The sequence below is a fragment of the Prinia subflava genome, chromosome Z (assembly GCF_021018805.1).
Source record: "Prinia subflava isolate CZ2003 ecotype Zambia chromosome Z, Cam_Psub_1.2, whole genome shotgun sequence".
Taxonomy (NCBI): domain Eukaryota; kingdom Metazoa; phylum Chordata; class Aves; order Passeriformes; family Cisticolidae; genus Prinia; species Prinia subflava.
Window position 1 is genome coordinate 60553807 of NC_086283.1, and position 13744 is coordinate 60567550.

The window sequence follows — 13744 nt, forward strand, 5'->3', positions numbered from 1 at the left end:
GTGTGGGCAGAATACTCTTGCCCTCAGAGTATTGAGCTATTCCTCCTCTCTACACCCTGAGTGGGTGAGGATCAGTGGCTGGAAGAAATCATGTGTGGAAATTCTGTCCCTTGCTGAAAGCAGTAGCTGAGAAGTGTCACCAGGATTTCACCCTTCTCCCCAGTAGTTACCAAGACTCCCTGGACCAGACCAGCATGTTGCTGGTAAAGAATCCCTTCACTTTTGCTGTGAGACCATATTTGCTCTAGCAGAGCTTTCTCCACCTCTTGCTCCACCTGCCTGCCAAGAGCCAGGATGAGGGAGTAGAGGTTTCTTACATTTATCCCACATTTTTACCCTGCTACATTTTCCTGTTCCCCAGCCCACAGAGGGGAAAAAAGAGCCAAAAACCCCACAACAACAACAACAAAAAAGAAGCGGTTGTTAAAAGGAAGAAAAGTTCTAAGATGGAGTTTGCTAAACCTTTACACCCTCTTGGAAGGAGTCTAATGTAGGTGTGCTTGTCCTTTGTTTTTGCTTTGTGTCTTAGCACAGCACTGCTTGATTGTTGGATCTGTTCTTATTTGACTACATCCAACTGCAGGATGACTGTATACTCAGGGACAATGCACTTACACGAGACCTCTGTCTTCTGTCAATCCAAGGCAGCAACCCCACCCCAGAAGCCTGTTTTCCTTATCCATCCACTGCTCTAAATGTAACTACCAGCAATCAGATGAGTGCACAAAGATCTCAGGGGTGACTTGACTTCTCAAGTCTGCACCAGACTTTGCATGAGCCAAGTGGGGAAAATAAGGGATTTGGGTTAAAGCCGAAGGCTGGACCAGTGAACTTTTTCCTGATTACATGCCTTTCAGATGTATGAAAATTATTTCCAAGAATTCTTGCTCCATGATTTTCCCCGGGATGGAAGTATTGCTCATCATAATTTTGTATTACATTTTGTAATTACTACACAAAGATGGAGGTACTACTACTGTTTCACATCCTGCTCCTTGCCCTGCCTAAAGGTGGGCATCGTATTAGGTTTTTTATTCAGCCTTTTCCCATGGTATTCTACCATGGCTGACAGCAGCTTCATTGACACGAACTGGTAACTCATCTGGGTTAGTATCATCTATTCTATTCTCTAAGCAGTCCTTAAGCCTCACATTTGGTCTTCCCACCTACTTCCAAAACCAAGGTGGGGAATGCAGAGATCTGGGAGCAGGGTTTGCCTCTGAAGTTTCTACAAAGATCCATTGATCACTGTGGGTTTTTTTCCATATTGTCCAGTACCACAGTGTTTCCTCCTATCTGTCAGTGGATGTGCATTTTCTCCAACTTCTAGGATGCCTGTAGGGTCCTGTTTGTACTACCTTTAATGATCCTTTCTAGTCTTGATTGTAGGTGGAATTTGGCCATGTTCAATACCACCTCTAAGTTCCCAAGCAAGCAATGTTTACTACATTATTTTGCTGTCTATCATATTTCCCATTCTTACATGCTTTGTTGTTGTTGTGGTTTTGTTTTTTAGTTATTTTTTTGCTAGAAGAAGTTCTCTTTTTAGTCAAGCGGGACTTCTAGTGAAATTCCCAATCTTCCTGCAGAAGGGAAGGCTTGGGGTATTCAGGATGAACACTGTGAAAAAACTCTTTCCAAGGAGGGTGATGCAGTCCTGGGACAGCACACCGAGGTGCTGACACCTTGGGAGGTGTCAAGCGTTGATCAGTGGTTCCCGGGCTGTGTGACTGACCCAGCAATAAACCAGCCCCTCAGGAGCTCCAGGCCAGAGCCAGCAGAGCAGCAGGACTGCAGTCCCCGTGTGAAGGGGCACTGCTGCACCAAGGTCATGGACAATGCCAACAAGCCTGGAGAAGTCTGCAGGGCACTTCCAAGAAAAGAGCAGGGGGTCGCCCGGTTGCCTGTGCTTTCCAAACCTGCTTCATGCTATATTTTACTGATCAGAACTTGGCATGGTGTTTGCACTGTGACCATCTGCTGTGCTGCAAGGGAGAAAGGGAGGAGCTGTGAAGCTTTCCAAGGTTATGTCCAATTCATCCAGAGCTGGCAAACCTGCTAAGCCCATGTCTGGGAGCATGTGTAGGTGCTGTTGACTGTTGGCACATAAAAGATCACAGTAAGAGCTCACTGACTGGTTGTTTGGTTGGTGGTTGGGTTTTTTTTGTTGGTTGTTTGTTGGTTTTTGTTTTGTTTTGTTTTATATCTTCCAACTTTCTCTCTCAAGAAATAACTTAGTCAAAAAATGCAAAACATTGGCAGGAAACTTCACATTTCCTATGTGAAAAAGAGTTTGAAAAGTCCTCCCTCCAGCAGCACCTCACCTAGCAAATGCCTCAGCTTTCTTTCCAAAAATACAATCTGGAACAGAAACAAACAAACAAACAAAAAACGATAACCGCTGTTACCTCTTTCCCATGGGATATAGTGACCCCTCTAAGGGAAATGTGCTTACAAGTCTTCACAGAGAAGAGTAGAACTGATAAAGGGGGTCTGGGGTCACAAAACCCCAAAGCAGCATGTGTTCCAGCAATGTGAGAGAAGATGTCTCTGCAGCATAATTACTCTGCCCACTTCCTGAAATACTGTCAGAGATACATAGGCCCAAGGAAAAGTGAGATGTGCCAGAGAGGAGACCAGGACAGGAAAAAAATCTGTATTGAAGCTAAAAGAGATTATTCTTCTGTTTGTGGCCCAAATTTCTTTGTCTTTCTGACTGTAGTATGACCAGAAGTTATGTGTTGTTACAGAGGAGACACTGGTATGGTCAGCCTTGGCACTGGGGTCTTTATAAATTTAATGCATCCAGTCACCAGTCATCAATGCCTGGGGATGTGCTTGACACAAGAAAGGGCAAAGGCTGTGTAAGGACATCAGTAGCATAGGTGAGGTGGGGTGTGTTGGTGAAACAAGACCACAGAGTCAGCCTCAGAATGTCACAGAAGCATAGTATGGCTGGGGCGTCTTGGTTTGGAAAGACAGGTATCTGTCAGGGAAAACTGGACTTTCCCTTGGAATGGAGAATGTAAAACCCCCTCCCTCCAAATTACAATTTTTGCAATTAGGAGCTTTCAGGCAAAAATATGTGACTAGGAGTAACAGTTCTTTACTAGGAATATTAAAAATGCAAATGCAGTAATACAAAAAAACCCCAAAAAACCCCAAAAAAACCCCAAAAAAAAACCCCACACAAGCAAGTAAACAAACAAAAGTCCTAGAAAACTCTGACCGAGTCAGGAATATGACCTGATGCCCTGTCAGCCAGGGTGTTGGAAGCAGTCCAAATAAGTCCTCCTGGAGTGACAGATGTGGTTCTGTTGGAGTAGAGATGATCCTGTAGTGGTGGTGAGATGAGTCCAGTCTTCCTCTGAGAATGCAGTGGAAAAGAGGATGCTTGGTGTTCCTGTGTCTCAGTTTTTTTATCTTGGTAGGAATGGCTGGCTCTCCCCACACTGGGTAGAGCATCTCACAGTGGGATGGTGTAATGTGTCTGTCACTGGTGAGCCTTAATGGCCCATTAACAGCAGCTATTCCCTGGAGGGTGGACAGTGGTGAAAGAGATAAGAAACACTGCCCCACCAGGTTTTAATACCTGGGCTATTATCAAAGGGCATCTACTCGCCTCCCCCCTGGAGTTACAAGAGGTAAAGGAAAAAAAAAACCAAACATCTCCCCAACTAGTTTCAGCAGATGAAATAGAATACATTTTTTGTTTGGTTACATAACCCAAGACATGGGGTTGAAAAGGACCTTTAAAGACCATTTAGTTCTAACTTCCCTGCTATGGACAGAGACACCTTCCCCCAGACCAGGTTGCTCAAAGCCCCATCCAACCTGACTCCGAACACTTCCAGGACTGGGGCATCAATGTCTCTCCAGTTTTTAGAGATGTCATTTGAGACAGTGTCAAACTCTGCACAAGTTCAGGTAGATAACATCTGATGCTCTTCAGAATGGCCAAGTTTTGCTCATTTTCAGGTGGAAAACACTGACTTTCTGCCGGCGCCTCTAAAACTTGCTTTCTCACCCAGCCGCTAGAAATTTGCCTCACATATTTACCAGGCCTGGGTTGTTTTCCAAACTTAGGTCTAAGCAGGAGTTCTACAAGGGAGCACAAAGCTAAGGGGACAAGTTGGATGTCTCCGAAGCAATAGGACGAGGAAGACTACTCCTTTTAGGAGGCTTCCACTCCAACTGGACAAATCCCTGAGTGATGATAAAAGTGTGAATTCAGATTTACACTTGCTTTGAGTAAAGGGATTGAGCAAGAACCCTTGAGAGATCCTTCCCTGCCATAATCATTCTAAACCACCATTATACCCTTAGAAAACACAATTACAGAGGCAGCAATTGACTGTGTTTTGGTTACATCTAACTTACATGAACATTGTGATACTTCTCAGCACACCTTGTTGAATCCTGGAGAAACAAGGTCTCAGCACACCTTGTTGACTTAACAAGGATTGCCCAGACAACACAGAGAACAGCAATGGAAACTGCGATTTCTCAGAGAGGTCTGTTTAGCAGCCTTCCACATTGTGATCTCACTGCAATGAGAATTTCTAGATGCCATCTGATTGCAGAGGTGGTGAGGGCCTTTAACATGTAAAGGGCTGGTGAATACCAGAGTCACTGTTGGCTACTGCAAGCAGCAGGGCTGTGACTGGCTGAGAGTCTGCTCTCTGCAAAATTAGCTGCTGTGAAAGTCAGCAAGGCTAAACCACTGCCACTGACCCACCTTTGAAGCATTTTGCTAGGGAGTGCTCTGTCCCACACAGATTAATTATAATACTGCCCAAAATCATGATTAGACACATTGACACATACATATTAAACCCACTGAGAACTGGAGCATTAGACGGGCACAAAAAGCTATGTTCAGAGACACTCATGGCACCATGTACCAGCTATTGCCAGCTCAAAAGGGTTTTACAACTAGGCAGATGATGAGAATATCCATCCTTAGAGATGTCCTTGGTGCTTGGCTCTGTGTGGCCCTGTGTGACCAGGGGGCTTGGACCATATGATCTCCAAAGTTCCCTTCCAACCTTAGCTGCATTGGTCCCCAGGAGAGCAGAGCTGTGTGGAGCAAAGCTGCCCACGGCCCCACAGCTGTGGCACTGAACCCCTCAGAATCACACCACATTGGGCATCCTGGCACTTCTTCAAGGTGTCTGAGCTTCTAGACAGCTCTTAGCCCTTGTCCTCCACCCCCTTTCCTGCGCAGCACTGGCAGGTGTTGTTTTCACACACCCAGCAGGTGCCTGACACTGTTGCTCAGATGTGTTTCTCATTGCTGAGCTGCTGCTGCTTTTCCTTGGAACACTTAACACAGGCTTTGCCCAGCTTTTGAGGCTGCACACCTAACCCACTGCCAGTGAGCTATTTATAGTCCTGGACTCTCTGCTTCTGGCCTATTCCAAAACTTTCAAGGCCCCTGCTGCTATCATGCTTACATCACACATTAATAACAAGAGACACCTGGCACCACAAGCCAGTTCACACACCAGGCACTCATGAGGAGCTGGCAACATGTATAACAGGGTCTTGGTATGCTGGGTATCCACTGTTCTAGTGTAAAGGCTGAGATTGTTACCAGCAGCAGCAATGTCCTTCCTCATGGAGCCCCAGGTCACAGCAGCAGATGGCAAAAAAGCAGATCAGAAATCTCAGAGCAAAAGCTCATCTTGCAACAACACAGCAAAACTCACTGTGGTACCCCATGGGAAGAGGGAGCACTTATTTTGAAACTAAGCCAGTTGCCTCTTATTCACAAGAATATTCAAGCTGAGAGCATCTGAATGGTCTGTTCAGGATGAAAGCACCAAAATGCAAGCAGTCTGTCCAAGGATGCTGAATGCTGATGCAGAGTTTAAGGGACACACACTACTAAGGTCTTATGATGGTTCCTGTGTTGTTACCTCAGGAAATAAATGTGTGCTGCTTTTGAGTCCTGACTTTTGGTACCTGTCAGGAGCTGATGGTGATTGTGGTCTCTTGTCTCTCCATTTTCATCTCTGCTCCTCTTCTGGAAACCATTAAGAAATACTCAATGCTCTTTGTCTCCTTATCAGGATGCTTTAGGTCTCGTCTCCCAAACACTACTTTTAATGGCTTCAGTATATCCTGCTTTAGGCTGGCAAATAATTTGAGACCATCCCAGGAGCTGGAATGGAAAGCAGCTGGAACCTGTAGTCAGCTATCCATCACATCCATGACTCCCTGTCCTGTGGATGCTCCTGCCACTTTTTCCTGCTGGTGCTCCTGCACACACATGCTCTCCATCTGGCCAAAGTTTTCCTTGCAGAATAATGAAAATCAGCATAGGATTTCCATGAAGATAGAAGAATTAAGGGTAAGGGAACAATTGTCACTTTAGACAAACACTAGTTTGACACCCAGAATCAACAAAGAGGTTGAAGATTGCTACCACGGTCACCCATGCAGCACAGTACTGTCAAATAAATTTATTTTCTTCTATTTTTCTTCCTTAAAACAAAAAACTAAAACAAAACAAAGTAAAAACAGCACAAAAGAATAAAAAGCAAGCAGTACAGGATTACCGCTTCAATCCAATAAAGGGGATGGTGTTTCTGTTATATAATCAGATTTCCTCAAAACATTTTTTCACTTAATATCACATGATGCTTCGGTAATACCCATGCCTTATACAAAAGAAACAAGAGTGTAAAAATGGTCTGGTGACCTTTCAAAAAGTAGCTGTTACAAAACCTTTAAGAAGCTTGCAGATAGCATAAACATGGTGGCATGGCAAATAATGCCTCTCCGTTCCTGGAGGCTCTGAATACAACCAAATAATTACAGTTTGGTGAAATGAACCTTCATAAATTAGAGAAACATAACTGGGGGCTAATAATGCCAGATGTGAGGTCTCACGGTGTTGCAGAGAGATTGAAGTGTATCTGTGGGTAACACCACGAGCTATTTGTGCTGCAGGTAATCAGGATAATGCAACCCCCACCTGTAAGAAAGTGGGTAACAGCATAAGAATCAGACAGCTTTTGCTTCTGTGCACAGCCCTGGTGGGCAAAACATTTGGTTGATGTCTGTATTTCCAGAGGACCAAGGACACATGCATATTCAAAGAACTGCAGAAATGAGCAAAGAGTGCTACAAAAATTAACCTAGTGCTGCACATCCGAGAGGGAAAGAGTGTCTCTGAGCCCTGTAATATTCCCCTCTAGCCTTAGGTCAATAAGGTCTCTGCTGTACTCCTCTGTCTTGGTTTGGAAAGACAGGTATGTGTCAGGGAAAACTGGACTTTCCCTTGGAATGGAGAATGTAATGCCTCCTCCCTCCAAATTATTACAATTTTGCAATTAGGAGCTTTCAGGAAAAAATATGGGAATAGGAGTAACAGTTCTTTACTGGGAATATTAAAAATGCAAATGCAGTAATACAAAAAACAAACAAGCAAACAAACAAAAGTCCTAGAAAGCCCTGACAGAGTCAAGAATATGACCTGATGCCCTGTCAGCCAGGGTGTTGGAAGCAGTCCAAATAAGTCCTCCTGGAGTAACAGATGTGGTTCTGTTGGAGTAGAGATGATCCTGTAGTGGTGGTGAGATGAGTCCAGTCTTCCTGAGAATCCAGTGGAAAAGTGGATGCTTGGTGTTCCTACATCTCAGTTTTTATCTTGGTAGGAATGGCTGGCTCCCCCCACACTGGGTAGAGCATCTCACAATGGGATGGTGTAATGTGTCATGTCTCTGGTGAGCCTTAATGGCCCATTAATAGAAAATATTCCCCCTGGAGGATGGACAGTGGTGAAAGAGATAAGAAACACTGCTCCACCTGGTTTTAACAGCTGGCCTGTTATCAGAAGGCATCCACCCTCCTCCCCCATGGAGTTACAAGAGATAAAGGGAAAAAAATCATCTCCCCAACTGGTTTCAACAGATGAAATAGAATACACTTTTTTTTTTGGTTACATAACCCAAGACATCCTCCCTCACACTGGATATGTCTCTGGGGAGGAGGCACTGACAACTCTGCAGGAATCTTCTGTGTCTCTATGTTGCAACAAGACTATAAACCAGGGCTCAAGCTGCAGAGCTGGACATTGGCAGGAGGCAGGAAGAATGACTCCATGTCAACTGCATTTTATACTTTAGATCCTCACAAGTGTTTTGTAAGAGATGAAAGTGCTGAGCAAGTTTGGAAAAGCAGTGAGTTAAAATGGTCTGCCTGGGGAGGTGGTGGAGTCACTGTCCCTAGATGTGTTTAAAAAAAGATTGGATGTGGCACTCTGTGCCATGCCATGGTTTAGTTGAGGTGTTAGGGCATGAGCTGATGATCTTGATGATCTTGAAGGTCTCTTCCAACCTAGTGATTCTGTGAAAATGACCAATGTGAGCAGTATGCTCAAATGGCACAGGGTGGACAAGCAAAACTGAGCATACCTTTGAGCCGAGATGGACCTGCAGATCTGAAGCCATTCCTTTGGGTGGATAATTTCACCTTAAAGGGCTGAAATTATTAATTCCTAGTGTTGTCTCAATACTCAGGGCATTTCCTTAGTTTCTGTGTGCACAGCATGAGCCCCATCACTTGAGTGTTGGGGACAGCCAGGTGAATGCCTTGCATCCGCCTGCCCAAGCACTGTCTGTCTATCTTTCCCTCTGCAGGTTGTCCAGCCAGTGAGCCTATTTTTTCACGTCACTTATTTTCCAAGCTACAGATGTGCACACTCCTGGGATATCAACCTCAGCTCTGACAAATCCCTTGTTGCCTGTCAATGAGAGAGCAACCTCTCTGCAAGTGTCAGGTGCAAAAGCCCCAGTGTGGGATCAGCAAAAGTGGATGCAGACATCTGGTTTTAGCAAACAAATTCTTCCTGAACTCCATGCCGAGAGCAATGCAGCTTTTTTTTTTTTTTTTTTTTTTTTTTTTTTTTTTTTTTTTTTTTTTTTTGTCCCTGGGAGGAGGGGACAAGACCCTGGACCCCAGATGTTTTCCAGCAGAATACTTATACAAAGCCTTCTGCAGTCTGCCAGAGGAGTGCCACATGTCCAGATAGACAGAGCTAAACAGAGTTAAACAGAGCTGGACCCTGAGGGGATTAGTGGTGAGACTGGGAATCTTGGCAGCTAAGAGTAACACAGCCCAGGACAGGAAGAAAAGCAGATAAACCCCCAAAATCACAGCAATAGTGCAGTACAGCTACGTGGCTTTCCACAGAAATGCCTGAAACCTGCACGTGCTCTTACTGAAAGAGCCTTGTGACCAAAAAGCCAGAGGAAGCCCAGTGATGGCTGCAAAGGAGAGGAGCTCGGTTGGCTCATTTGTAGAGCGGAGTGGGAACAGATGCCCCTCTACCACCCTGACCCTTCTAGTTGTATTTCATCTTCCCTTGCAACTGCCCCAGAGCTGCCTCCCCAGCCCCACCAGCAGAGCTGATAAGGCAGCACTATGTCACCCGGGGCAGAGGGGGTGGGCTGGAGTTTCATCCTAAACAAGCCCAGAGACAGAGGAACTTGCAGCTGCCAAATCAACCAACTTCTCCTTATCTCTGTTGTGATTACTTCCTCTCCCTGCTGCATTCCTTGAATAGCAATACTTGTTTTGGAAATTCCTCTCCCCAACGGTTTCAGGCTGGAAATCTTTGAGGATACAGCAGCAGTCTGGTGTCAGAAGTTACACTTGCCCTGGATCTGTGTGACAGGCTGTCCTGCCCATGTGGACCCACGGGGGTGCCTGGGGGAAGCAATGCCCCAGTCTGGCAGCTGCTGAGTATGTAATTTTTGTTTTTGTTGTCCCATCACTTACTACTCTGTGATTCAGCACCTTGGTCCACAGCAGTAGTGGCAATACAAAGCAGCTCATTCCTTCCAAACCTGCTGCTCCAGATCCCAGCCTCTGCCTTGGCTTCAGGACTGTGCACGCCAAAGGAGAAACTACCTCCTATGGCCAAAGTACTGCAGCTCAGTAGAAGGGATCTGGCAGTAGTGCTGCCAGGCCCTTTGGCATGTTTTGCTCTCTCTGGTGGCCACCACGTGGTATTTCATGTTTTGCCCACTAAAACATTCATATCTGTACTGGTTGAGAGGAGACATGCAGTCACAGGTGAGTCTGTGAGCATGGGTGCTTCTGAGAACAGCCAGGGACTGGGGGGGTCCTGGCCTGTGTTTGAGTATGCTGGCAGGAAGAGTAGTCTTTGGACTGAAAACCACATTCTGGAAAGTCAAAAATCAAGGGAGGGAAAGGGACTGTGGCACAGTTGTATGCTTTTCAGCCCTGGACAGCTCTTTGGTGTCCTGGTCCCCTCAAGAGAGCTGCAGACCAAGCACACAGGGAACATCCTAACCCAAAGAGGACTCAGTAGGGGAAAGGGCTGTTGGCACTGACCTGAGCAGATGTGCTCTTAACCTCAGCTTGATGTCACCAATAGCTCCTGTGACTAGAAAGCAGATCAGTGTCACAGATCAGGAGCTTGTCGGACATGTTTCTGGGGAGCACAGGGCACAGAATGTGCTGATGCACAGGACAGGGCCATGCTGCAGCAGATACAGAACCCATCCCCACCTGTGAGACCCTGGACAGGCTGAAGGAGGGACACCAAGGTCTGTTGCTATTCACACGCAATAAAGGTACATTTCATGCCAGCAATGACCATGCAAATATCTACAGGCCAGACCACCTGAGGCACTGCTGTTGGGACCCCCAAAATCTGCCTGCTACAAAGCTGTACCGCTTCCAGCAGGCTATGGGCTTCTGCTTCAGCCAGAAAGAGGCACTTCATCTACATGAAAGATCCTTAAATAAGAAAGCAAGTCCTTTGAACTGCAGACTGACACAAATGGGTGGGCAAAAATAGATGGGAAACAGGTTGCAGGACAAGCCATGTAGCAAGCCAAAAAGCCAAGTAGCATGTATCAGAGGCTGAAAACTTTTGGCCATACCCCCCACTCTCTCTCTCCTGCCCAAACACTGCACTGTGCTGTGGGTGCACACTGCATACAGAGCAACAGCTCTGTGTATCTTGCTCTAGGCCTACTGCACCAGGCAAAACATCATCCTGAAGATCATGATGGTCTCTGTTCATACATGCAGTTCTGCAAGGTCCTTGTATATAAAAAGGCAGAGGAGACATCTTGCACTGGAGCACATGACAAAGAGTACAGCTGCTGGGCTACAGAGGTGCCTACAGCTCCAGGCAAATCTGGATAGTTTTGGAGGTCAAAACCCTGTTATAGGAGTGTCAATCCTGTGAGTCAGTGCACAGAAGAGAACCAACACAGTCCTGCACATGAAAATCCTACGTTACTGCTTCTGACAGACATGCTCTGTGGCAGACAGGGCAAGGAGACTGCTTGTAGGTTAGAGGAGTTCAAAGTCTGGAAACACCTTTGGACACGAGGAGGTGTGAAACCAGGCAAGGGTCCATTAGAAGGAGGTTCAACTTCTTCACAGAGGAGAGGGTCAGGGAACACACAGCCAAGAAGGGCAGCAGGGGCTTGGGGATGGACATGAGCCCTGAGGAATGGATATGGGACAGGTTTTTCCACATTGTGCTTAACTTGAGCTGGTTCCTGCTAGCAATCTTGTGATGGACCCAGAGGAAGCAAATGACCTTTCTCAGAGGAGTTTCATGTTTCAAGCACAGCTTGCTTCCAGCATACCAGTGTTTACACAGTGCTTACTGGTCTCAAAATAGAGCACTTAAAGAAACACTGGGGGGTTTTCCCACATCCTTACAGTGCCATTTGTCACTGTTCAAGTTCTACAGGGGGACACAGTGAGCTAGTAATTTGAATCTGTTCATGCATTCATCAGAAGAATGCTCCATAGGAAGAAAATATATTTTGCTCCACGTGTAAGACTGAACTTATCTTGAATGCCAGAAAGATTGACAGTGCTCAAATTTATGTCTTTTCCCAGTCCAGGAAGGGCACATTGTCTCTCCATTTCTAATTGGCTTGCTTTTGGCCATCCTGAGCGGAGATACTGAATCTTTTCTTACACCCAAACTCTGCACAGTGAGTGCTGAGGATATTCACTGGGTGCATACTCTGGCCAGGGGCCCAACATGGATGGGTGCATGATGGATAAAGTCTTGCCTTTCTAGACAGATTTTCTCCTGACTGTTCTCATTAAAAGCAGATGATCAGTGGCCAGGGCTCATGGTGAACTGCCTGAGAGTTTTATGCCCTATGACTCCCATGGATGCAGAAGGCAGAGTTTGCACTGCTTGTGCTAACAAGCAGTTAGATAATTTGCAGGTCCATGCTCAGTGCATGGCCTCAGCTGCAGTGGGACATGAAGAGCTCAGAGTGGTTCTCGCTAGTCCTTCACACTGGTGACTCCTGTTCTCAAATTGCAGCTGCAAAGGCAAACACAGTTATCTGTGGGCCTAAGGGATAGGAGAGAACCATGAGAACCATGTTTCAGCTCTCCTGCTGATGCCTTGAGAGGCTACCTAGAACAGAGGCTAGACAGCGTTAAAGGAATAAAGTAGGTATTTATTAAAAGGCCTTCAAAGGATACACCTTGGGCAGTACAAGAGCCTGGCCAAGGCTGCACCCAAGATAGACAACAGGTACCATGTTTTCACACTTTTATAAGTTTTGGTTCATTTACATATTGGGGTTAATTGTTCAATTACAGCTTCAGGTTATGAAGTCCCAGACTCCCAGATTGCTCTCCTCAATCCATTGTTGTTTATACTCTTTGGTCCTGAAGCTGCAACAGTGTCCTTGGTTCTCAGGCTGGAAAAGGATTGTTTTATCTAACTAAACTGTGAGGAGAACTTGCTAAAACTTCATATAAAGTTCAGAGATATATACTAATGCAGTACAGAATCTGGATTATATGAAAGCTACAACTTAAGGCATCACTGCCATCCAAGAAGTTTGAGCCAGTGCATATCTGGACATGGTGTTTTGCACATTTGCACAGCCCCAGCCAGCACATGGCAAGAGCATAAGCAGATATGCTTGGAAGAAGCAGAAAGGATCTTCATGCCAAAGAGAGCATTCATCCTTCAGGTGGGCACAGGCAACCCCCCCTTCTTTATAAGGGATACCTACATTTAGTTGTGAGAAAAATGGTCTTGATCCTCTCTTTGATACATTTCCTGCCCTCAGGGTAACTCAGACCTTATACACACTACCCTTGCCTGCCCCAGTGTTGTGTTTTCATGTGCCATGCCTGGAACAAATCTCCCAGCCACAGCAGGAGGGAGATGCTGACTCAGGCCTTCAGGTTGCTATGGAAACCATAGTTATCATGCCTGAAATGCCATCATACTCCTTTCTGCAAACCAACCCCTTAACACCCAGTGTAAAAGTCAGCTGTGTGCCAAACCCCTGCCTGGAAGGCATAGCTCCAAACCACTGGCAGCAGCTGAAACTGCAGGGAGAGACTCACTGTGGCACTGCTGCCTGTGGGAGACAGTCAGAGAGCCCTGTCCTTGCCACCATCTCTCCTACCAGCCCTGTGTGGGCAGGCACAGCAGGAGGGCAAACGAGGCTAGTCTCAACTTCAGAAAGTCCTTTTTCTGTTTCAGCTCCAGTCTCACTATAGGCTCCAGTACTGGGTTTCCTTGTTACTTCCCCATGCAGTCTCAGTCAAAGATGCCTCCCCGCCCCAAGACTCTTTCCCAATGGGCAGATTTGTGTCCTGAAGCCAAACAAAAAGACTAAGGGGTTGTCCCAGTTTGGAAAGACAGGTGTCTGCCAGGGAAAGCTGGAGCCTCCCTTGGAATGGAGAATGTAAACCTCCT